Source organism: Hyla sarda, chromosome 2 (genome assembly GCF_029499605.1).
Source record: "Hyla sarda isolate aHylSar1 chromosome 2, aHylSar1.hap1, whole genome shotgun sequence".
NCBI classification, from domain to species: domain Eukaryota; kingdom Metazoa; phylum Chordata; class Amphibia; order Anura; family Hylidae; genus Hyla; species Hyla sarda.
The window spans coordinates 239,750,285-239,777,732 of NC_079190.1; positions in this window are offsets into that span (position 1 = coordinate 239,750,285).

The following is a 27,448-nucleotide window of genomic DNA, read 5'->3' on the forward strand; positions in this document are numbered from 1 at the left end:
AAAAAGTGACCAAAATACGCTTTTTTGGACTTTGGAATTTTTTTACGTGTACGACATTGACCGTGCGGTTTAATTAATGATATATTTTTATAGTACGGACATTTACGCACGCGGCGATACCACATTTTATTTTTATTTACACTGTTTTATTTTTTTATGGGAAAAGGGGGGTGATTCAAACTTTTATTAGGGAAGGGGTTAAATGACCTTTATTAACACTTTTTTTTTACAGTGTTATAGCCCCCATAGGGACCTATAACACTGCACACACTGATCTCTCATGCTGATCACTGGCGCGTATTAACACGCTTGTGATCAGTGTTATCGGCGCTTGACTGCTCCTGCCTGGATCTCAGGCCCGGAGCAGTCATTCATCGATCGGACACCGAGTAGGCAGGTAAGGGCCCTCCCGGTGTCCTGTAAGCTGTTCGGGACGCCACGATTTCACCGCGGCGGTCCCGAAAAGCCCGACTGACTAGCCGGGATACTTTCACTTTTGCTTTAGAAGCGGCGGTCACCTTTCACCACCGCTTCTAAAGGGTTAATACCGCACATTGCCGTGATCGGCGATGTGTGGTATTAGCCGCGGGTCCCGGCCGTTCATGAGCGCCGGGACCGACGCGATGGGATGCGGGGTCGCAGCGCAACCCTGCTTCATATCGCGGGAGCCGGCGCAGGACGTAAATATACATCCTACGTCGTTAAGGGGTTAATAGTCCCCATAGGGGCTATACCATGCAATTGCATTTTAATTGCATATACTGATCAATGCTATGCTCAGTGCTCTGCTGCTCCAGCCAGTCCGAACAGATGGAGAGGAGGCAGGTAAGGAGCCTCCCGCCGTCCTCTCAGCTGATCGGGACAATGCTCCGCTGAGCTGCCGGGATGGTGTCACTTTCATTTTAGACACTGCCAACTTTGTTTGCGGCGTCTAAAGGGTTAATGCCCGATCGGTGATGCCCGGCATTCACCCTGAGTCCTGGCTGTTGACAGCAGTCAGGACCCATTGGGTTTGAAGCGTGCTTAGCTCACGTGCTTTAAACCCCGGTAATGGGACCAGGTACGTCCAACATCCTTAAGGACCAGGGACGCAAGGGCGTTACCTATACAGTACAATGTTTTCAATGAAATTCTGCTGCACTGCGTGCACTGCTGAATTTCTGTCTCAGAAAACTCTGCTGTGATAATTACAATTCCGGCTGAAAGAATGAACCTGTTCAGGTTCTATGAACCATAATTGATACAAACTCTTCATGTTTATTACTCCACACATTAATAGTGCCCACTATTTGTCTCCACATAATAGATAACTCCCTACATAGTAGATAATATGGTATTAGGTCCCCTCTTTGACACCATATAGTACAGCATCTCTCTCTCTTCTGTGCCCCCATATAGTGAAGGAAATCCCTCCCTCCTCTATGTGACCCTATATAGTGCAGACTCTCTCCCCCTCTCTTCTATGCCCACATATATTTCTGACTCTCCCCTTCACCCCCCCCCCCCCCCCATATAGGGCAGCCCTCTCTCTCTCTATGCCCCACATATTTCAGGCTCTTCCTCCCCCCTGTGCCCCAATATAGTGCAGGCTCTCATCCCTCCCCTCCTCTTCTCTTTGTCCCCATACTGTGCAAGCTCTCCCCTCCCCTCTGTGCCTTTATACAGTACAGGACAGACTCTCCCCAGCCCTCTGTGCCCCAATATAGTGCAGTTATGCCGCCCCTCCCCTCTGTGCCCCCATACAGTACAATGCAGGCTCCTCTCTGTGCCGTCATACAGTACAGGCTCCCCCCTACCCTCTGTGCCACCATACAGTGCAGGCTCCCCTCCCCACTGTACCCCATACATTGTAGGTTCCCTACCCTCCCCACCTCTGTGCCCCCATATAATGCAGGCTCTTTCCTCCCTGCTGTGTCCCCATACAGGGCAGACTCCCCCTGCTCTATATGCCCCCATTCAGTGGCGGTTCTCACTTGTCACATTACTTTCCTGTAGTTCCACCTATAGTTACTCCTGCACCCGCCCAGGCCTGGAGTCAGACCGAGACTATAGGCGTCTGACCCAGGGCTTCAGCTCCATTACACCCCCCCCCCCCCCATGCAACACCCGCATATACAGTTCATTAAACATATTTCATTTCTACCACTAAATCTTCAACACCTTGAGTTTATTGTGTATTTCGACTTTGCCATTAAAGTCGATAGGGAATTTGGCAATAATCATAGAGCATTCCAAACAATTGGTATATCACAGATTTTCTCCATGACCTGTGGATGATATATAAAATATCTCATCCACGTACTGATTTTCTGCATGGAAATTCCTTGCAGATCTGTAGAGTTTCTGCCATGTTTGATCATATCCTGGTGTGTTTGGACTACTCCCTGATCTGGGACTGAACTCCTATTTTGCAGTGTTGGTGATCAAGCATTGGGCAACATGAGAGATCCCCTTTAAGTATTCATTTGTTCTTATGCCCTCATTGATTGTTGCTCACTTTGTGTTGGTACTTTATATGCTTTGTCATATCCTATTTTCAGTATAAAATTGAGTCATATTAGGGAAGTCCAAGAGGACTGTGTAACATTGTTAACAAGAGACTGGGACAATTATGAAACCATTTAAACATTAAAACCGGTATTGGCTCATGGTGTCATTTCTGCTGGTGTCTAAATTCCATATCCACATGGTCTGTAATACATTTTGCTGAAAGCTTAAGTACTTCATAAAATATTAGTTATGTGATATTTGAAACAACAGATTCCCTGCAGCTGCATCATTCAGTGCTTGGATTAGGACTATTATTTCTTATCCCCTATAATGAGGCGTTACCACTCATAAGATATTAGTCTGAGCATTTATATTTAACCATATGGAACAATTAAGACCAATTTGTCATGCTACTGGGATAAGTCTCTGGTGATGTTATTCAACATTCCATCTATTTTTATATTAATTAGTATAATTGTATTTATTTATTTTTTTCTCGACTACAAGGTCAATACGTTTTATATATTCCGTTTATACAGATAATCTACAACAGGGGTACTCAACTGGCCATCCCGCTCAGTCTCCCTGGGTTATTAACTTAAAGGGGTATTTTGGAGGAAAAAAAATGTTTGCAAGTTAATTGGTGCCAGAAGGCTACTGGAGAGGTTTGCTGCTGCTCTGTAGAGTTCCTGACATGGACAGAGATGGAAAGACTGCATAACTTCTTCCAGGGAAAACAGCAGCTAAGTACTGGATAGGAAGACAGTGGGGGTATTTTACCCTTTTTTTTCTGTCTAAATTTGGCGCAAAATTTTGGCACAGTGAGACTTTTCTTTGCGCCTTTTCTTTTGCGTGCAGTCCTTTGGTTGGCTGTTGTATTTGTGTTTTCAGTCAGGTTTTTTTTCCCACTGTAGTCCGGGCAGAGCGGGGAAACCAGCGGTGACCGGAACCAGAGGTCACTTACCGGCGGCAGGTGGCAATGACGTGCAGCTCCCTGTTGTGGCGATCCTACGGAAGCCGGTAAGTTGTCGCCTAGGAACATCTGGAGGACTACAGTTTGGAGACCATTATACAGTGGTCTCTAAACTTTAGCCCTCCAGATGTTGCAAAACTACAACTCCCAGCATGTCCACACAGCTGTTTGCAGTCTGGGCATGCTGGGATTTCAGTTTTGCAACATCTGGAGGGCTACAGTTTGAAGATCACTGTGCAGTGGTCTCTAAACTGTAGCCCTCTAGATCTTTCAAAACTACAACTGCCAGCATGTCCACACAGCAGTTTACTGTCTGTGCATGCTGGGATTTGTAGTTTTTCAACATCTGAAGGGCAACAGTTTATTCTGGGGACACCAGAGAGGCTACCTGTCTTCTACTGTCTCCCCAAAATCCATAAAAATCTCACCAATCCCCCTGGTCGTCCCATAGTATCAGGCATCGATTCACTCACATCCAATCTTTCCCAACTGATTGACCGTTTACTCCAACCTATAGTCCAAAAAACACAATATTACCTCAAAGACACTACTCAAGCAATTCAGATCCTAGAAAACATCAAATGGGAATCCGAACACATCCTTGTGTCACTAGATGTGAGCTCCTTATACACTATAATTAATCACACTGACGGACTAAAAGCAGTACAACATTTTTTAATGAAAGGGGACATTTTACCAGAACAAATTGATTTTATCCTTCAAGCTATAAATTATATTTTAACCCATAATTATTTTTATTTTGAAAGTGAATTTTATCTCCAAGCCACAGGCACCGCCATGGGTACAAGATTCGCGCCCAGCTACGCCAATATGTTTATGGCTGCCTGGGAGGAAGAACACATCTCTCCCAGAATTGGCGCGGATCTCGTACTATGGCGGCGCTATATCGACGATATAGTTTTTATCTGGAAAGGTTCGAGAAACTTGTTGGAGGTTTTTATCCAAGAAATAAATACTAATAGTCATAATTTAAATTTTACCCCACACATAAGTACAGGCACTTTAGAATTTTTAGACCTTTTAATTACTATAGATTCAGATAAATTGAACTGCAGTACGTATCATAAACCCGTAGCCAAAAATAGTTTTATTCTTTTTAATAGTTGCCACCTACCCAGATGGCTTCTAAATGTACCTACGGGTCAGTACCACAGACTGAAAAGAAACTGTACGTCCCACACTAAATTTGAAGAAGAGGCTCAAGCCCTTACTGAGAAATTCTTGGAGAAAAATTACCCAAGTAGTGTTTTAGACAAATCTTTTAACCAAGTTCGTATTTTAGACAGATCATCTTTTTTTTTATCCCTAAAGAAATTACAATTTTACCACAAAATGATGATCCTAAGTTGATTTTACCTTTTAATAAAGATTATAAGAAAATTGAAACCATTATTAAAAAGAACTGGCACTTTTTAATGAAGGATAAAATCATTGGTCAAAACATCCCCTTACATCCACCTATAGTGTACACAAAAGCCCCAAACTTAGGTATCCAAGTTGCCCCCACAGTAAGACAACCAATTATTTCTGCAACATCATTTACATGGCTACAAAGTAAGGGGTTCTATAGATGTGGTACCTGCTCAGCCTGTAAAATCACAAACTTTCCTAAAAAAATTACTGACATTTCATCCACATCCAATAACTATATTCATAAAATTTCTGAGTGTCTTACCTGCCACAGCAAAGGGGTCATCTACTTGATCCAATGTAAATGTCAAAAACAATACATAGGCCGTACGAAGAGACAGTTCAAAACACGTGACAGAACATATCTATAATATAAAAAGAGGCTTAAAAACACACCCGCTGTCAGCACATTTTGCAGAACATCATAACCAGAATCCGCCAGAGCTATTCTTTTTAGCCATCCAAAACGTCAGAAAATGCTGGCGTGGTGGCGACTACATTAGAAAAATGTCCAAAGCAGAATCAAGGAAGATTTTTTACTTCGGCACTATCAAGTCTAGAGGACTCAATGCAGAACTTGAAATCTTCGGGTTCCTTTGATTCCATCTTGTGGTGCGGTTCGCCCTCATGACCCGTCACTGGCTGGTCGTCTAGCGACCCAGTGACGGTCCCTGGGGACGAGCCTCCCCAAGAATTATCTACATCAGAACCACGATTTCCTTGTCTGGAACCCTTTACCCCTCCCCCTTCCCCCCCTCAAATTCCTGCGTCATTAATGCTTTTTATATGCTTTTTTATGTTATGCCATTTTATCATGTTTTCATAATAATTTTTTTTTATATATATTTATTTAATTTATTTATTATTATTATATTTTTTTTTCATATTCATATTATATGTTTTTTTCATATTCATATTATATGTCTGTGTCCACACTACATTTACACTGCAATATTTTTATCCTCTCATAAATGTTGATTCACGCTATTTTCGTCAAATTTTTATGCTATATTTTTTGAGTTTATACTCATTTTTTACATCACTTTACTCTTATGAATATGTGGTATTGTATATCCATCTTGGATATATATCTAATTTATTATACAATACTGTATCCCTATTAATATATATTCTTTTTTATAAATTAAATTCATCACTATATAATATTGCATCCTTCTATACATTTTGTACTCACATTCATTCTATATCTCTATTTATATCTTACCTATATAGGTATTTATATACATTCACAAATTCATACATTGTTCATTTTCACCCTCTTTTCTCTCTTTATTTCTCTTTTATTTTTTCTTTCACTTACTCTATTGGATCCATCTCTGATTTTACATCCAACCTGAACTAGTCAGGCTCCATGTTTTAGTAGCCACCTTCATTTAACATGACATCATTAATTGTAGACCTTATAAATACAGACCCTACCACTGGGCCTACATACCTTACTGTCACTGAAGAAAAGGCCCACAGGCCTTGAAATGCGTCTGACTTGCAAAAGCACCTTATACCACTTCTAAAGAGACTATATCCACACATTTTGGCTAGCAACTGCTGGATGCTCACAGAACTGGGACCACTGCAACACGCGCGCAGCTAGCGCATCATTCAGACACGCAGCTGCTCACAGATCTCCATTCACAGCCCCGGACGGCAGAGTTCCTGGACACGTTCTCCCTAGGCCGGACGCCTCCCCGTGCCAGACCAGGATACTTACAGCCTACCGGAGAACCACTCACCTAGGCTACGATCCAGACCGGCAATACAAACAGCTCTTATCACCTACAGGACATCGCGGTCTGCCGAAATCGCTACCTGTGAACATCATTGCTTGCCGGGATCGCTAACAGCCGAGAAAAAGGGTGAGTGGTGCTGTGCACCGATACTCTACAAACTACTGCCATAATTGCTACAACTGTTGCTATTATCACCACTATTGCTATGTTTGGCTACAGTATCATAGGAGTTGATTACTGAACTGTGACTCTTTTAATTGGATATCCTTGGACTTAACTGTGACCAAGAGTGACTACTAACCAAAAGAGACACGTTGCTAACCACCGTAGTGGACATTGGTGCATTTCTGCTATATTATTTTTATCTGCATTTTTATCTGCATTTGCATTTTTATTTATATATTAATTGATTATTACCAATTCATTCCTGCAAGGGCCCTGCAGAGTGATTGGTGATTTATTTGCATTTACTTACTTATATACATATATTAATAAATCCTTATTAGATCCACTATTTTCTTTCCTCTTTATTTTACACATCCCTAGTGTTCTTGAGGACTGGTATATACATATATTTTCCCATTTTTTGACTAGGCCTGATTGGGTGAAGGCATCACCTTTAACCTCGAACACTCTCCTTACCTTTATCTTTAAGTGAGCTACACATCCTATTGTCCATATTTCTTATTGGGCAGACTAGATGGACCAAATGGTTCTTATCTGCCGACACATTCTATGTTTCTAAGTGACTAAAACACCAAAAAGTTCCAAATATTTGAGTAAAATGAGGCTTGCACAGAAATGCACAGGTAGCCACTATCCAGCTAAAAAAAATTAAGCGCACAGTATGCAACAATTTTGTCCCCCCAGTAGGGTGCTAGGGGGTGATGTACTCCACTGCATGCACTTACATCTTATCCCCTATCCAAAGGAAGCAGCCCTGCATAGAAAGCGGGTGTTGCATGGAGATCTCAAGGGAGTCCCTGCGGCAGGCCCCCCCGCAATCTCCGTGCAGCACCCGCATTCTATGTGGGGCTGCTTCTCCAGTCTCAGAAAGGGGGCATGGACATGAATGGAGGGGGTGTCACGTCACGTCTCCAGTCCTGAAAACACAGAAGTTTTTGAGACTGGAGAAGCAGCCCCACATAGAATACGCGTGCTGCCCGGAGATCTCGAGGGGTCCCAGCGATGGGCCCCACATGATCAGACATCATAAGATTTGACTGCAGCTTTCAATTTGCTAAGACAATAGAAGAGTCCAATAGAGTTGTGCAAAAAAGTGTACAGTTATAAGCACCATTGAGGTATACAATATCCATCCCTGTGGTACACAATTATATTTGTACTCTGGTGATATAGGTATTTTTAACCCCTTTAGGACCCAGCCATTTTACACCTTAGGACCCTTAGGCCATTTTATGAACATCTGACCACTGTCACTTTAAACATTAATAACTCTGGAATGCTTTTAGTTATCATTCTGATTCCGGGATTGTTTTTTCGTGACATATTCTACTTTAACATAATGGTAAAATTTTGTGGTAACTTGCATCCTTTCTTGGGGAAAAATCACCAAATTTGAGGAAAAATTTTGCATTTTTCTAACTTTGAAGCTCTCTGCTTGTAAGGAAAATGGATATTCCAAATATTTTTTTTTTGATTCACATATACAATATGTCTACTTTAGGTTTGCATCATAAAATTGATGTGTTTTTACTTTTGGAAGACACCAGAGTGCTTCAAAGTTCAGCAGCAATTTTCCAATTTTTCACAAATTTTTCAAACTCACTATTTTTCAGGGACCAGTTCAGGTTTGAAGTGGATTTGAAGGGTCTTCATCTTAGAAATACCCCACAAATTACCCCATTATAAACACTGCACCCCCCAAAGTATTCAAAATGACATTCAATCAGCATTTTAACCCTTTAGGTGTTTCACAGGAATAGCAGCAAAGTGAAGGAGAAAATTCTAAATCTTCATTTTTTACACTCGCATGTTCTTGTGGACCCAATTTTAGAATTTTTACAAGGGGTAAAAGGAGAAAATGTATACTTATATTTGTAGCCCAATTTCTTTTGAGTAAGCACATACCTCATATGTCTATATAAACTGTTCGGTGGGCGCAGTAGAGGGCTCAGAAGCGAAGGAGCGACAAGGGGATTTTGGAGAGTACGTTTTTCTGAAATGGGGCATGTTGCATTTAGGAAGCCCCTATGGTGCCAGAACAGCAAACCCCCCCCCCCCCCCACATGCCATACCATTTTGGAAACTAGACCCCTCGGGGAACTTAACAAGGAATTAAGTGAGCCTTAATACCTCACAGGTGTTTCACGACTTTTGCATATGTAAAAAAACATTTTTTTTTTCACTAAAATGTGTGTTTCCCCTCAAATTTCACATTTTTGCAAGGGTTAATAGCAGAAAAGACCCCCCTAAATTTGTAACCCCATCTCTTCTGAGTATGGAGGTATCCCATAAGTTGACCTGAAGTGCACTACGGTTGAATGCTCAGAAGAGAAGGAGTAATATTTGGCTTTTTGAGAGCAAATTTTGCTAGGGGGGCATGTCGCATTTAGGAAGCCCCTATGGTGCCAGGACAGCAAAAAAAACAAAACAAACACATGGCATACCATTTTGGAAACTAGACCCCTTGAGGAACATGACAAGGAATTTGTACTTTTTGATCAAAACGTATATACTAACAACCTGTTAGTTTTTGAAATTATGCTGAGAAGCAATTAGATCATTGTGCAAGATTGTAGATGTGCGACCATGTCTGTCTTCTACCTAAATTCACATTGTGTTTTCTATCCCCTCTTTTTTTTTTTTTTTTAACATGTGTCTGCACTCTTCCCCACCCCCTCAGCCCAACCCTATATAAGTAGTAGTTAGCTACACATGGGCCATTTGTTTCCTAGCAGCCTCCCAGTCTGACTGGGAGAGCATGGTAGGTGAGCAGTAGCACCCTGTTCACACTGGTGTGGTGCTGTGCGGCATCTGTTGCTGCCGTGGCGCCGTGTCTGTGGGTAGGTGCGACCCATGGACTGGTTTGAGTGGCATTGGGGCCGCTCTGCCAGTGGGTCGTTCCCCCTGTGGGCACTGGTGTCGCGGCGGTGGTGGTCGCCACCCAGTGCTGCACCATTTTATGCTAGGGACGTTAGGGACCCACTCTCAATAGGTGGCCTTGACGTGGCGAGTGGGCTTTGTACTTTTTGATCAAAACGTATATACTAACAACCTGTTAGTTTTTGAAATTATGCTGAGAAGCAATTAGATCATTGTGCAAGATTGTAGATGTGCGACCATGTCTGTCTTCTACCTGAAATAACAAGGAATTAAGTGAGCCTTAATACCCCACAGGTGTTTCACGATTTTTACATATGTAAAAAAAAATTTTTCACTAAAATGTGTTTCCCCCCAATTTCAAATTTTTGAAAGGGTTAATAGCAGAAAAGACCCCCCAAAATGTGTAACCCATCTCTTCTGAGTATGGAGGTACCCCATAAGTTGACCTGAAGTGCACTACGGGCGAACTACAATGCTCAGAAGAGAAGGAGTAATATTTGGCTTTTTGAGAGCAAATTTTGCTAGGGGGGCATGTCGCATTTAGGAAGCCCCTATGGTGCCAGGACAGCAAAAAAAAAAACCACATGGCATACCATTTTGGAAACTAGACCCCTTGAGGAACGTAACAAGGAATTAAGTGAGCCTTAATACCCCACAGGGGTTTCACGACTTTTGCATATGAAAAAAAATTTAAAAATAAATGTCACTAAAATGTGTGTTTCCCCCAAAATGTCACATTTTTGCAAGGGTTAATAGCAGAAAATACCCCCCAAAATTTGTAACCCCATCTCTTCTAAGTATGGAGGTACCCCATAAGTGGACGTCAAGTGCACTGCAGGAGCGCCACAATGCTCAGAAGAGAAGGAGTCACATTTTCAAACTTTGCTGAAATGGGGGGGACATGTCGCATTTGGGAAGCCTCTATGATGCCAGGACAGCAAAAAACAAAACAAAAAAAAACACATGGCATACCATTTTGGAAACTAGACCCCTTGAGAAACGTAACAAGGGGTAAAGTAAGCCTTAATACCCCACAGGGGTTTCACGACTTTTGCATATGTAAAAAAAAAATTAAAAATTTTCCTCAAAATTGGGTTTTCCTCAAAATTTAACATTTTTACAAGGGTTAATAGCAGAAAAGACCCCCCAAAATTTGTAAATTCAGTTCTTTAGAATAAGGACATACCTTAATTTTTGATGATTTTCGCTACGCGGGTGCACACCAGGTCTTGGAGTGGGAGGTCAGTCAGGGGCCTTGAGCTTATTATAGCAGCCAGGATGTGGGAGCCCCCCTCAAGGAGCATTAATGGGGGAGCACCTAAAATGGGGGAACACTATGGGGGACAACGGGCCGTAACTGGGGTAGACAGGTGGGGTACAGAGGCCCGTAATATGGGGTACAGTGGGACAGAAAACTATAAATCATAAAATAATAAAACAGGATCTGTTCCCAGAATGATGACCCAGATCATAGCCAAAACTAAAAAAAATATGCCTGCCCCAAACCCTATGCTCTGAATCATCATTCTGGGAATGTGATGTGTGTGGCCGTCCCCAACCTGTTGCCTCAAATGCGCACCTGCTCAGGTGTAGAGAGAGCGCTGCGCATTTGAGGCAACATAAAAAAGTCCCCGATGATAGTGACTCAGTGACCTATGACCCATTTTTGAAAAAAACACCCCCAGAGGTCTTATCAGGTTGTTTTATTTTTCAGTGTTTTTTGGGCAATTTAGTGATTTATGGGGGTTATATTTTGGAATGTACTCTGGACTTGGTACATTGGTCAAATTATGGAAAATTCAAATGAAAAGGGAAAATTTAGGGCTCCATGGAAGTCTGATACTCCCTGAAGCAGCCTATGCAGAGGCCCGGATTATCTGGGCAAGTGTCACATTGATACCTGGTGTCCTTCCGCATCCCCTTCCTGTAACACACTCTGCATTTTTTTCTGGGATCGCCCCTTCTTTCCACTGTGGGGGACCTCACCTGGAAAGTGTTGGCCTGGGACGATCCTGGCGCCTATAACTCCAGACCCTTGGGAAGTCCGCCCTGATCTTTCCCGGTCAGCAAAGATCAGGAACCTTAGGACTTCTTCTTGGTACTGGAGGAATGTTCCTGTGTTGCCAGCCTACTGGGATAGTACAAAAACATTGTACATGGCAACCTGTACCAAGTAGACCGCAACTTTTTTGTACCATGCCCGTGAGGACTTGATCTGAGAGATCAACTCCCCCCATATACTAATTGTAGTCCAGAATACAATCAGGTTTGAGGACCGGTCCCACGATACCTCGCACAGGGACAGGGGTGCTGCCGTTCCCATGAATAGTGGTGAGCATAAGGACATCCCTCTTATCCTTATACTTCACCAACAACAGGCTATCATGGGTCAGGGCACGGGACTCACCCTTGGGGATAGGCGTCTTAACAAAATTTAGAGGGAGGCCTCTCTGGTTCTTCCGCACAGTCCCACAAGCGGACGTGGATCTGGCGGAAAGGGATTTGAACAGAGGGATGCTGGTATAAAAGTTATCCACGTACACGTGGAAACCCTTATCCAGCAATGGGTGCATAAGGTCCCAAACGAGTTTCCTGCTAACACCCAGAGTGGGACATTCTGGGGGTTCATTACGGGAATCTCGTCCCTCATATACTCTAAACCTGCAAGTGTACCCGGAGGTACTCTCGCAGAGTTTGTAGAGTTTCACGCCATACCGCGCCCGCTTTGAGGGAATATACTGGTGGAAGATGAGTCTCTCCTTAAAACTGATGAGAGACTCATCTACCGAGAGGTCCCTGAGCGGTACGTAGGCCTCCAAAAATTTGTCCCCAAAGTGATCACTGACCGGCCTCACTTTGTAAAGACGGTCATGGGCAGGATCACCTCGGGGCGGACATGTCGCATTATCTGCATAATGCAGGCATTTCCAAATCATCTCGTACCGCTTCCGTGTCATCGCCATACTGTAAAGCGGGGTCTGGTAGAGGACGTCCCGGCTCCAGTAATGACGAGCACTTGGTTTTTTGACCAGGCCCATATGCAGCGTGAGGCCCCAAAATGTCCTCATTTCTGCAGCATCAATGGCGCGACATTCATTGGACCTGGCCAAAAACTAATCTGGGTGGTGGGCAATGAACTGCTGGGCATACAAGTTCGTTTGCTCCACCATGTGATTCACCAGGCTGTCACTGAAAAAAAACTTTAAAAAGTCCAGATCAGTGAAGCCAGCTTGGTCAATCCGGATTCCTGAGTCGCCAACACACTCAGGAATCCGTGGCTGATAACCCTCTGGGGCGCTCCAGACAGGGTCATCGGAAGGGGGCTCCGGTGCACTTGTCTGGGGGGCCGGACTCCTATTACGAGCGGCATTGCCACTCGTACTAGTGTCGGCCACTGGGTCACTCTCATGGGGGGTGCGGGGCCTCGCCTGGCGGCGTCTCCGCCGCCGTACAGGGTACTCATCATCACTACTAGATGAGAAGAAGGGCAAGGAAGAACACAAAAAAGTTGGATCTTTCTCGTCCTCACTGGCAGATTCGGAGTCGGAGGCTAAAAAAGCGTAAGCCTCTGCTGCCGAAAATGCCCGGCGAGCCATCGTCTTTTTTCTACGGTGGTGGGCAGTGGCGGCGTGGGAGGGTGTGTGTGTGGTGGGGGGGTCAGGGATGTTTGTACTGTGTGGTACTTGGTGTAAAAAGTGTATAACAGTAATAGAAAAAAAAAAAGCTGCGGCCAAAAAAAAAAAGGGGGTGGCAAACGCAGCTCCCTGAATCCCTAATAGGACCCAGGGTAAGGGATCAGACCCTGGGGGACCTATTAGGGGGTCAGGGGGGGATTTTTTTTAATAAAAAAAAAAAAAAAAGGGGAATGGCACACGCAGCTCCCTGGACCCCTAATAGGACCCTTGGGGACCTATTAGGGGGTGGGGGGGGGGTACTTTTTTAAAAACTTTTATTTCATTTTTTTACTTATGAACTCCTACGTGTCCCTGCAATCCGCTTTCCCTATTCTAAGGCTCCTGAGGGGGCTCCGGAGCTCCGAGGGGGGATCCACGGCTTCTTCTCACTGCTGCACCCGCTGACTGAATGAAGAGAGCGGGTGGAGCAGCGGGAAGGGACCGTTAACCCCTCCTCTGCCGCTCTGCTATTGGCCGGACGATCCCCGCCAATAGCAGCATTGCTGGGGTGGTGACAGTATTGTCACCGCTCCCCAGCAACGGCAGGTGATTGGCGGTGTATCGTACACCGCCGATCACCATTTATTTCCAGGTCATCGGGTCATAAGTGACCCGAATCACCGAAGATCGCTTGTGTGATTTCGCAAGCGATCTCCGGCAATCGCCGACATGCGGGGGTCCCGGGACCCCCCCTCGGCATTTGCACGGCATGCCTGCTGAATGATTACAGCAGACATGCCATTCCGATCTCTGCCCGACGCGCGTCAGGGACCGGAAAACGCCAGGATGTACGGGGATGTCCTGGGTCCTTAAAGCCCAGGGTGCGGCGACGTCCCCGTACGTCCTGGGTCCTTAAGGGGTTAAAGAGTTTTTGTGCTAGTATTTCTTAATGAATATTTTATAAAAGTTATATTTTAGGTGGGTTAAACAAAAGGATAGAGCAATTACATGTCACTGGGATCTTGTGAAATTTGATGTCCAATGGGGACCATTAAGTTAGGGTGAAAATGACTTTATCTTACATCATCTCTGTAATTTCGCATTGGCAGACAGAAGCTGCTTTACAACATGATAAGGCCACTGATGACAAGGAGAAACATAATAAAGTGGGGAGTGTTTTATAGGAATTCCTCACATTTACCACCTCACATCACTCACATTGGTCTAGTTGTACTTTAAACATGCAATAACAATTTATGTCAACCCAAAACTATAAATAAAAAGGCCAATAACTTTGAGTTAGAATATACACTTCTCTTTTGCTTGATATGACAAAACAGAGGAAGTAAAATATATCCTGGCAATGGGAACATTTCTGATCTCTATGTTGCAAACACATTGTAAGTCAAAGTTGAAGGTATGGGAAAGTTAGTAACATAGTGGTCATGAGGAACCATTGAGGGGCTGAGAGATTTCAATAAACAGTAAGTGACTGGTGCATACCCACATGTAGTGCAAAGGGCATGGCAAGCTGTGGAAGAGGGCAGGACCTCTGAGACTTATGGCAGCAATGTATGACAGGTTGTAAGCCAACACCATGGTGGACCTTACCTGATGCTAACTTCTGCTTAGAGTCATGCCCGTAAATGTTTGCACCCCTGAAATTTTTTCTAGAAAATGAAGTATTTCTCACAAAAAAGGCTTGCAGTAACACATGTTTTGCTATATACATGTTTACTCCCTTTGTGTGTAATGGAACTAAACCATAAAGGGGGGAAAATAGCAAATTGGACATAATGTCACACCAAACTGGGCTGGACAAAATTATTGGCATCCTTAACCTAATATTTGGTTGCACACCCTTTGGGAAAAAATAACTGAAATCAGTCGCTTCCTATAACCATCAATAAGCTTCTTATACCTCTCAGCCGGAATGTTGGACCACTCTTCCTTTGCAAACTGCTCCAGGTCTCTCTTATAGGAAGGGTGCCTCTTCTTAACAGCAATTTTAAGATCTCTCCACAGGTGTTCAATGGGATTTAGATCTGGACTCAATGCTGGCCATTTTAGAACTCTCCAGTGCTTTGTTGCCATCCATTTCTGGGTGCTTTTTGACGTATGTTTGGGGTCATTATACTGCTAGAAGACCCAATATCTCAGACGCAAACCGAGCTTTCTGACACTGGGCTGTACAGTGCGACCCAAAATCCGTTGGTAATCCTCAGATTTCATGATGCCTTGCACAGATTCAAGGCACCCAGTGCCAGAGGCAGCAAAACAACCCCAAAACATAATTGAACCTCCACTATATTTCACAGTAAGTACTGTGTTCTTTTCTTTGTAGGCCTCATTCCATTTTTGTTAAACAGTAGAATCATGTGCTTTACCAAAAAGCTCTATCTTGGTCTCATCTGTCCACAAGATATTTTCCCAGAAGGATTTTGGCTTATACAAGTTCATTTTGGCAAAATGTATTTTTGCTTTGTTATGTTTCTGTGTCAGCAGTGGGGTCCTCCTGGTCTCCTGCCATAGCGTTTCATTTAAATGTTGACTGATAGTTTGCACTGACACTGATTCTCCCTGAGTCTGCAGGACAGCTTGAAAATCTTTGGAACTTGTTTGGGGCTGCTTATCCACCATCCAGACTCCTATTTATCTCTTCCAACCATGCCCAGGGAGATTAGCTACAGTGCCATGGGTTGCCAACTTCTTGATAATGTTGCGCATTGTGTTGCCCATTTTTGCGGCTTTTGGCTTCCCGATCACCTCTACTTGCCGCAGATAAGCTGGAGGGAGCCAGGAAGTCAAAATTAGCCAAATTTCAAGTGCCTTTTGCATACTTACAAAAAAATAAAAATAAAAAAAAAGACAGGTTGTACACATTCCCCCCACTTTGTACAAAAAGCAGTCTGCTGACTCCTACTGCCTGAGTCTTGTAACTTGCACAGTTAGAACATGTGGGGGAATATATAGATCTTTACATATCTCCATCAATCTTAAGATAGGTTAGAGAGGAATGTTGCTGTAAAAGAGAGAATTAAAAAATGCTTATATGTAGAACACAGTAGTGAAAGAAACTTTTGGGATAGGGAGGGCGGGGGTGAAGAAGAAAGATAACTAATGAGAATGAATTTTCCTGAAAAGACATTAGCCCACATTGGCAAAGACTGAAATTTTTATTTTTAACTAATTTCCTCCTTTGCGAGAGAACCAGAGCACGGGACTGGACCAGGTAGGTATGGTTTTCATCAGTGTCACCTGCACTACCTGTCTGTATCGACAGGTTAGTGCAGGTGAAACTGATGACAGATTTCCTTTAATCCAGTTTTGGCTTTCAAGAGGTATTCCAGCTTATTTTAAGACTGCAGCCTGCCAGGGCTGTAAAACAACATACTGCAGCGTACTAACCTCAGCTGGTGTAGCATAGGTGCTCCACCCTGTTGCCTGTGATTACTGACCCTTATGATGCATTTTCCCTGCTCTACTGTTTATGTTCCAGATCCCCTTCAGCTGGTCAGACTGCCTCATTTTCCCCCAATGTGAGGTACTATACATGTAAGTGGTCGCATACAGGGTTGTTTGCCAACTCTATGAGCTATGTCAATGTGAGGAACCCATCTTTGGGGAAAGATGTTTACTTTCAATAGGTTTTTATTAAAATCTTTCAATACATAAATGAAATGAGCACATAATGTATCGACAATCGCAGCTGTCCAAGGTAGATACAAGGTCTGTGCAGAAAACAATAGGAATAATTATTCCAATTTAATAACAGAAACAAAGTGCCAACATATGTACACCACACTTTGATATTTGTCCAAGAAACAATGTTCTCGGGTGAGGGAAATTACAAAAAAAAAAAAATGTCAAACCGATTATAATGTGTCGATGGAGACTAAAAGAAATCCATCTGTTACTCAGGATAGTCAGTATATCCATAGGTATCTAGCTGTAGTATATTGTGATCTTATGACAAATGGCCAGTGTTTGGTATATAGAGAAGGAGGTATAGAAAGGGTCTCAGAACAGGGAGCTAGTGTATGTGTGTAGCTAAGAGGCGAATTAGATATCTTTGCAATAAGAAGAAGAACACCATAGTGTCCATCTCACATTAAATTTAGCCATATTTCCTGAGCCCATGGCGACGACTTTTTCATAGGAGTAAGTAGTGTTCAGCTTTTAAATCAATAAGTCTTTAGTTGGTGTTGCAGGTGTTTTCCAAAAGCTGTTGAGAAATGTTTTGGCCACAACACATAAAATGCTAAAGAAATCCCTGAACATTATGGGGATATGGTGAGTTCCTAGAGACAGTGAGGGACATTTATCAATGTTTGCTTATGTATTCTTTTTTTTTTAGTAATTTTTTTCCTTACTTTTTTTTTTGCTTATGTGGGACTTATTTATCAACTGGTTTCAGCCTGTTGATAATTTTCTTTCACGTAAGCAATTTTTCCTTTTTTACTTTGGTAGTAGCATTTACTGCTCCATGTTTGAGCTGGAGTAAATTTAGTCAATTTTTAACTCTGTTGCGACTTTTTTTTGCGCAGTTGCGACTGTCGCAGTTAATAAATACCTGACTACCCGTAGTCCATTTTAAAATTATTACTACGTAGTTAATTTTTTGAAAACTTGCTTTTCTCGCTTTCCAGTAAAAATGTTGCACGAAAAATCGCGTAGTCGCAGTTGCAACAATTTTGCGACAATTATAGTAAAGAAAACCTGACTAAACCCGTTGATAAATGTCCATAAGTAAGACTAGGGAGGGAGACCAATCTATACGGAGTTGAAATAACTCTAATACAAGGCTTTTGCAGATATCCCAGAATTGGTAGGCTATCGGGCAGGACCATAATATATGTAAGATGGTACCTCTCTCGTCGCAACCTCTCCAACAAAGTGGGGAAGTGCCCAGGTAGGCTTTAGCTATTTTATCAGGTGTGAAGTACCACCGCAAAATAGTCTTGTATGCAGATTTGACGTGTGAGGAACATTGCAGGGCATGGTTAAGGTATTGAAAAGCTTTTTTCCAATTGTCGATATCTGTCGAGAGGGCTAGATCTCTCTCCCAGAGTCTCAATGGGTATGATTTCTTGCAAGTGTCATGGTGCAGGAGTGTAGAGTAAAATGGTTTGAGGCCTTTCAGTGGCGAAGAGTGGAGTCGTGTGGTATTTCGGGGAAAGATGTGTAATGCTTAAATTAAAGTTGGTTGGGATTTGGCCTTAAAGAAGTACTGCAGCCTTATACAACTTATCCCCTATTCGCAGGAAATTAATATAGGGGGCGTGTCTGTCAACCTCTTTGTGAAATCAACAACACAAACATTAGCCATACAGAGCCGTGGCAGTTCCAGGGCCCCGTACAGGAAATCGCTGTGACTGTTACTACTGCTGGAGCCCAGACCTCTTCTCCAGTAAGCCTGTGTAGCGTGGTGAATGGCTCTCCTCTGCTACTGCCTGGGGAGGACAAGCCTTCAGCTGCCTGCCAACAGCTTTCTTCAGTGGGGTCCTCAGGCTCTACCTCCCCCCCTGGGTGGCGGGATGCCTACTTGGGCCTCGGTGGTGGAGGGGACCTATTCGCCTTCCTCCTGCTCTCAGGCTCCCCCTGCTGGCTCTCCTGCACCTGAGCCTTCCCCACCTGTGTGGCGGACCTGTGTTCTCCTGCTGGGGACTGGGCCGGAATACCTGACCTACACCTCTCACTATCCCCTGAGCCACCTCTCTTCCAGCCCCATCCTGCTATTCTCTTCTAAGCCACAGAGAGCCATGTCCACTCACAGGTTGAATACTGGTGCCCCGCGCTTTACCTCTCAGGGGGCCCCCTCTGTTATTCCTGAGCCTTCAGTTCCTCCTTAGCTGGTGGCAGATAATACCTCTTGGGATGCTATCTCCGAGGCGGATCTGGCCTGCTTCGGGTTTCCTGCCCCCTCTCCTCCCCCTCTGGATTTGAACCAGCTCCTTTCTCAAATTCCAACTAAGGAGGACTTCTGCTCTCTTATAGCTGAAGTTAAAGATACCTGCAGAGCGGAGATTTCTTCCCTACGCCAAGACTTGCAACACGTTTCTGACAGAGTTGAGAGCTTGGAAGATGCCCATGATTCCACCAGGGCCTACATTGCCCAGCTTCAGTCTATCATCACTTCTCAGATGGAATTTCTCAGTGATCTTCACTCTCATGTGTAGGACTTGGACAACCGGGGGAGACGTAATAACATTCGGGTGAGGGGTTGCCTGAAGCGACCAGGGAGGAAGACCTCCATGTGACCCTAGAGGCTATTTTCGATCTGATCCTGGGCTAATTTCCCTCTCACAAAATCAAACTGGACAGGGCCCATAGAGCTCTCTGCCCTAAGTCTAACACTGGCGCTCCCAGAGATGTTATTTGCTGTGTGCACGATTTCCAGCTTAAGGAGACTATCATGGCCAAGGCCCATTCTTTGCGGAACTTTGATTTTGATGGAGCTCCATCCAGTTGTACCAAGACCTGTCCTGACTCACATTGCGAAAATGACGGATGCTCTAACCTCTCCTGGCTGTGTTCCCGTCAAGTGCCCTATCAGTGGAATTTCCTGTTTGCCCTTCATGACCATAGGGATGGACGTTCTGCAGTTCTGCGTTCTTTTGCTAACCTCCCGGCCTTCTGTTCTGCCCTGGGCTTGCCTATCCCTCAGATGGTGGACTGGGATCTGACATCTTCTCCTCCTCCCCTTCCCCCTGTTTGGCAGCCTGTCCGTTCCCGCCAGTCCAGATTGACTCGGCAGCCTGTGTCCCCGGCCCCCAGGAGCTCTCCACTGTCCCCCCTTGAATTGGTGTTTGTTAACTGATGCTTTCTCCTAGGTTGTGGCTTGGGGCCCTTATTGGTCTTTGGATCTCTCCTAACCTCCACTATTTAGTATTGTCATATTGTACTTTTGCCTGCTTTATATGGTACTTACGTTTATGCATTTGTGGTCACTCATTCTTGTTTTTTATTTCTGCTTCTGTCCTATTGCCGCGGCCTCAGGGTGGGATGTCTGCCTTTTTGGCGGTTGAACTCTGGTGTCATTCTCCCATTTTCCCCCTTTGAGGCTCTGGCAACGGACTGGATGTTCTTTGGGTATTTGTACATCCCAAAGTCTTGGCCTCCGCATTGACCATCAGACCAATGGTTTATTTTTTAAATTGTTGTTTTTGTGTCTTGTTATTTGTTGTCCTGTCTTTTTGTCGAGTGATGTGCTTGTCCTTTTGTTCCCCTCTTGTTTTTCTCCCTCTGTTTTTCTTGTTCTCTTCTAGGTTTCCTCGCTCTGCTCTTCTCCCACTGAGGTCTGACTGTCTGTTTTCACCTCTCCTGGTCCCAAGTGGTACTCTTGTGGTCCTGCGTGAGTATGCCTCTTTATTCGCCATGTCTTTCTTTTCTCCTCCACGATGGGTAAGTGTGTCTCCTTGAATGCTAAGGGCCTTAACCCCACACCCTAAATGGTGCCTCTTGCAGCGGTAGTTAATTGTACTGCGGGACAATATTGTTTTCCTTCAGGAGACACGCTTTGACCGCTCTGGCTCTTTCCAATTTCTCAACCATCTTTATTCTCAGGTTTTTTCTGCTACTTCTGATAGGAAGGTGGCTGGGGTTGCTATTCTTATTTCTAGATCCTGTCTGCTTCAGGTTTCCTCCTCCTGTGTTGATCTGTGGCATTATGTGGTTGTGGAGGGTGTGCTGGGGAGTACCTCGCTTCTTCTTTGCAATATACATGCGCCCAACTCCTCCCAGATCCCTTTTTTTGTGTAAGGGCCTTGCCAGGCTTCACAAATATCCTCCTTTGGCTTGGCTTATTGGGGGGGGGGTATTTAATCAAATTTTTTTGACCTCTCTGGATCGCCATTCCCTCACTGCTGCCCCTCCCACCTCTACTCAATTGGGCTTAGCCTCGATTTTTAGACATGCTATCCGATTTTCTGCATTATATCATACGATGGATCACTCTTTTAGTTTTTACTCTCATCCCCATAAATTGCATATGCGCATAGATAATTTTTTTGGTAATCTCCCAATGGTCCGGATGCTCTTGACTGCCTCCTTGGAGCTGATCTCCTGGTCTGATCATTGTCCTGTCCTTCTCTCCTTTTCTCCATCTTCCTCCTTTCTTCGGCACTGGCGCCTTAATGATTGTCTGCTTAAATCTCTACCCTCCCGGGAGTCGATCCAGACTTGGCTGACTGACTACTTTGCTACCAATGACAGCTCGGTCGCCTCTCAGGCTATCCTCTGGGAAGCTCATAAGTCGGTTGTTTGTGGGCACTGTATTGCCTAAGGTGCTAATTTAAAACGGGATGCCCTGACTCGCTCCCGGGAGCTTCGAGCAAAAATCTCTAGTCTGGAAGCGCTCTTATTGTCCACTTCTCCTCTCTCGGTGCTGAGGAACTTGGTGGCTGCTCGGGCTCAATTAGATGAGCTTGCTCTTCATAATGTTGAGCGATAGTTGTTGTATGCGAAGCAGAGGTTTTATGAGAAGGGCACCTGCGGGACCGTGCAGCTGCTAAATCCCCCTCGGCTCCAAAGGACTCTTCAGGTGTTCTCCACTATCATCCTGCTGACAACTCCCATCTTTTTGTTGACTATTATTCTGGTCTTTACTCCTTTCCTTCTCAGCTTCCGTCTGATACGGTGGAGCATGCCGCGGAACTTGAATCCTATCTTTCTCGATGTGGTTTGCCAACTCTGTCGGCGGGAGATCATGAAGTTTTTAATGCTCCTATCACTCAAGAGGAGCTCTTGGAGGTCCTTAATACTCTTTCTGCGGGTTGCTCCCCAGGTCCGGACGGCTTCACCTATCTGTATTATAAGACTTACTCTGCTATTCTCCTCCTTAGGCTTGTTTCTCTCTTTAACTCTTTTATGGGGGGTGAGGAGATCCCGCAGTCCTTCCTACATTCTTTGATTTCCTTGATACCTAAACCGGGTAAAGACCCTTATCATTGCTCTTCTTAACTCAGACTTGAAGCTATTTCCTTTCTCCCTTCTATTATCCACAAGGATCAGGTCAGCTTCATACCTTGCCGTCAGGGGGGTGATAATTCCAGAAGAGTTGTGGGTCTTGTTGACGTGATTAATGGGAGGTCTGAGCAGACCTTGATTCTTAGTTTGGATGCGGAAAAAGCCTCTGATAGGCTCGGGTGGCCGTTTTTTTCCCCTACCATACAGAAGTTTGGTGTCACTGGTAACTTCCTTACTGCTCTGTGGGGTCTCTACTCTTCTCCCACTGCCTCTCTTAAACTTCCTCATGCTCCTTCTCCGACCTTCCCTTTGTTTAATGGTACTGATTTTTGCATTGTGCATTGAACCCCTTGCTGCTATGATCCAGGGGGGGTCTGGACATCACTGGCATCACCCTCCACGATAGGGAATTTAAGATCTGCCTATTTTCGGATGATGTCCTGCTTACCCTCTCTTGCCTTTGCTTTCTCTTCCTAGCCTTTATAGGGTTCCTCATGCTTATGGGGTGGTCTCTGGCTATAAGGTCAATCTCTCTAAAATTGAGGCACTCCCCCTGAATCTTCCTTTGCCTATGTGTACTTTTCTGCGTGCTAATTATTCTTTTAAATGGTCTTCTTCTGCTTTTAAGTATCTAGGTGTCTAACTTACCCCTCGTTATTCCTCTTTCTATTCTACTAACTTCCTTCCTCTTTTCCGTGACCTTAGGGCTCTCTTGGAGAAATGGCGGTCGCAATATATCTTGTTTTTTGGACGTATATCGGCAGTAAAAATTACGATTCTCCCTAAATTGCTTATTTTTTTTGAGATGCTGCCAGTCCGTGTTCCGCTGTCCGCTCTGCGCTCTTTTCAATCGGCTATCTTCCGGTTCATCTGGGACGGGAAGCATCATTGCCTCCAGATGTCGGTAATGTTGGCTAGCCGGGCTATGGGGGTTTTAGCTGTCCCAGATGTGACTAAATATTATTGAGCTGCCCATTTGCGCCATTTAGCAGCATGGTCTACGTACCATGCATATAGCCCCTGGATGGAACTTTAGAAGTTGTGGTTAGCTCCAATACACCCGAATACCCTTCCTTGGTGAATCCCTCCACCTGCTGTCTCCTCGACACCCTTGTTAGGTCCCATGTCTTTCTCTAGGCATGTGTGGGGATATTGTTCCAGGAAGTTTAGGTTGTTCTCTCCTCTCTCTCCTATGCTGTCCTTCCTTCACCATCCTGATTTTCCCTCAGGTCTGTCCTCAGGAATGGTGCGGGAATGGGGTTCTCGGGGTCTCTTTTGTTGGTCCCTTTCTTGCTCTCTCTTAGAGCTAGTCGCAGGGAGCTCCACTCTTCTGAACAGTTCCATTTCTTGCAACTTAGACATTACATGTCTTCTACGTTGAATTCTCTGGCTGTGTCCCAGTCCACGCGCTTTGAATGATTATGCCGTGGTGGACCTCAGATGCAGGACTTCTCTCTGACATCTACTCTCTTCTTCTTCATCCTTCGGAGTGTGATCCTCCTTCACACCGCTATATGAGCCGCTGGGAGGATGCCTTAAATACTACTATCACTCTCCCACAGTCATGTATAATTCGGGAACGGGCATTTGCACTGCATATAAGGAGACGCAGTATAAATTGATTATGGGTTGGTATCAAACCCCGGAGTTATTGAATAGACTGAACCCTGCTTCCCCCCAGTGCGGGCGCTGTGTTGTGGGACTGGGATCGGTTTTCAATATTTTCTGGTCCTGCCCGCTTATAGTGGATTACTGGCATATGGTGCAATGCTTGATTATAGATGTCTTGGGTGTTTCTGTCCCCTTGGAACCCCTTACCTATCTTTTTGCATTTGTCCTGTAGGACCTTGTCCAAGAAACCGTTCAAGCTTTTTATGCATGTTGTGTTAGCTGCTAAGACCCTCATTGCTAAGTGCTGGAAGAGACCTCTCCCTCCCTCTGAACTTGATTTGTTGGCTCTTTGGAATTGCTCACAGCTTCCTTAAATAATTCTACACTTCTGTTTCTCTCTGTGTGGGAACTTTGGGACCGCTTTTCTGATCACCAACCCCTGTGATCTACTCTACTTTTACTATTTTCCCTCTTTCTCTTCTTTTTCTTTCTTTCTTCCCCCTCCCTTCCATTAGGGTTTTGTGGTTTGTCTTTTGTGTTGATCCTGTGGTTTTTGTGTTTGCCCTTTCACTCAGAATGCTAAGTTGTATCCAAAGAACACCATACCTGCTGTGAAGCATGGGGGTGGAAACATCATGCTTTGGGGCTGTTTTTCTGCTAAGGGACCAGGACGACAGATCCATGTAAAGGAAAGAATGAATGGGGCCATGTATCATGAGATTTTGAGTGAATACCTCCTTCCATCAGCAAGGGCATTGAAGATGAAACTTGGCTGGGTCTTTCAACATGACAATGTTTCCAAACACACCACCTGGGCAACGAAGGTGTGGCTTCGTAGGAAGCATTTCAAGGTTCTGGACTGGCCTAGCTAGTTTCCAGATATCAACTCCATAGAAAAACTTTGGAGAGAGTTGAAAGTCCATGATGCCCAGCGACAGCCCCAAAACATCACTGCTCTAGAGAAGATCTGCATGGAGGAATGGGCCAAAATACCAGCAACAGTGTGTGAAAACCTTGTGAAGACTTACAGAAAACGTTTGACCTCTGTCATTGCCAACAAAGGGTATATAACAAAGTATTGAGATTAACTTTTGTTATTGACTTAATACTTATTTTCTACCATAATTTGCAAATAAATTCTTTAAAATCAGACAATGTGATTTTATGGATTTTTTTCTCATTATGTCTCTCATAGTTGAGGTATACCTGTGATGAAAATTACAGGCCTCTCTCATCTTTTTAACCTCTTAAGGACCCATGACGTATGCATCACCCGGCGGAGATCGGAAGCGGATCCCTGCTGAAATCCTTCAGCAGGGATCCAGGGTAAACGCCGAGGGGGGCCATGTAGGCCCCCCCATGTCGGCGATCGTCGCAAATCGCAAGTGAAATCGCCCTTGCGATCTGCGGCGATACCGGGCTGATCGGGTCTCTGGGACCCGACCGCCCGGTAATTTTGCATGATCCCGGCATGACCAATCGCAGGGGGGGGGCGGTTACTTCCTCGCGTCCTGCCCGGCCCCTTGAAGTCCGGAGAGGACGTGAGGAAGACCGGAGGACGCGGCGGGGGACGGGGGAGTGCTGGGGCCCGGCCCCGATACTTACCTCGTCCCTGAAGACCCGGATCCCGGCGATGAAGATGGCGGCGGCGGCGACAGGTGAGTTCCTCTTCAGCCGCGGTCGAGCCCTTTACAGCAATGCACGTCGCCGTAAAGCGACATGCATTGCTGTATTGGGACCCTGTATACTACAACTCCCAGCATGCCCAGACAGCCCTTGGCATCTGGGCATGCTGGGAGTTGTAGTTTTGCAACATCTGGAGGTCCACAGTTTGGAGACCACTGTGCCCTTCCAGATGTTGCAAAACTACACATCCTCAGCATGCCCTTACTGTCCAGGCATGCTGGGAGTTGTAGTTCTGTAACATCTGGCCCTTCAGATGTTGCAGAACTACAACTCCCAGCATGCCTGGACAGTTTTGGCATACTGGGAGTTGTAGTTTTGCAACATCTGGAAGGGTACAGATGTTGAACCACTGTATTAGTGGTCTGCAAACTGTAGTCCTCCAGATGTTGCAAACTACAACTCCAAGCATGCTGGGAGTTGTAGTTCGGCAACATCTGGCTCTAAAGATGTTGCCGAACTACTACTCCCAGCATGCCTGAGAATGTTTGGGAGTTGTGGTTTTGCAACAACAGGAGGCACACTGGTTAGGAAACATTGTCTGTTTCCTACCTCAGTGTTTCCCAACCCGTGTGCCTCCAGCTGTTGCAAAACTATAACTACCAGCATGCACTGATAGACTGTGCATGCTGGGAGTTGTAGTTTTGCAACAGCTGGAGGTCCCCCCCCCCCCTGTGAATGTACAGGGTACATTCACATGGGCAGGGGCTTACAGTGAGTATCAGGCTGCAAGTTTGCGATGCAGCAAATTTTGTGCGGCAGCTCAAACTCGCAGCGGGAAAATCGCTGTAAAACCCCCCTGCCCGTGTGACTGTACCCTAAAAACACTACACTACACTAACACAAAATAAAATAAAAGTAAAAAAACACTACATATACACATACCCCTACACAGCCCCCTTCCCCTCCCCAATAAAAATGAAAAACGTCTGGTACGCCACTGTTTTCAAAATGGAGCCTCCAGCTGTTGCAAAACAACAACTCCCAGTATTGCCGGACAGCCGTCGACTGTCCAAGCATGCTGGGAGTTTTGCAACAGCTGGAGGTGCCATGTTTGGGAATCACTGGCGTAGAATTCCCCTATGTCCACCCCTATGCAATCCCTAATTTAGGCCTCAAATGTGTATGGCGCTCTCACTTTGGAGCCCTGTCGTATTTGAAGGCAACAGTTTAGGGTCACATATGGGGTATCGCCGTACTCGGGAGAAATTGCCTTACAAATTTTGGGGGGCTTTTTCTCCTTTCACCCCTTATGAAAAGGTGAAGTTGGGGTCTACACCAGCATGTTAGTGTAAAAAAATAAATTTTTTACACTAACATGCTGGTGTTGCCCTATACTTTTCATTTTGACAAGAGGTAAAAGGGAAAAAAGCCCCCCAAAATTTGTAATGCAATTTCTCCCGACTACGGAGATACCCCATATGTGGGCGCAAAGTGCTCTGGGGGCGCACAACAAGGCCCAGAAGGGAGAGTGCACCATGTACATTTGAGGTGATTTGCACAGGGGTGGCTGATTGTTACAGCGTTTTTGACAAAAAAAAAACCACATGTGACCCCATTTCGGAAATTACACCCCTCACGGAATGTAATGAGGGGTGCAGTGAGAATTTACACCCCACTGGTGTCTGACAGATCTTTGGAATAGTGGGCTGCGCAAATTAAAAATTTTGCACAGGCCACTGTTCCAAAGATCTGACAGACACCAGTGGGGGGGGGGGGGGGGGGGGGGAGTAAATGCTCACTGTACCCCTTGTTACGTTCCTCAAGGGGTCCAGTTTCCAAAATGGTATGCCATGTGGGGGTTATTTTGCTGTTCTTGCACCATAGGGGCTTCTTAAATGCGACATGCCCCCCGAGCAAAATTT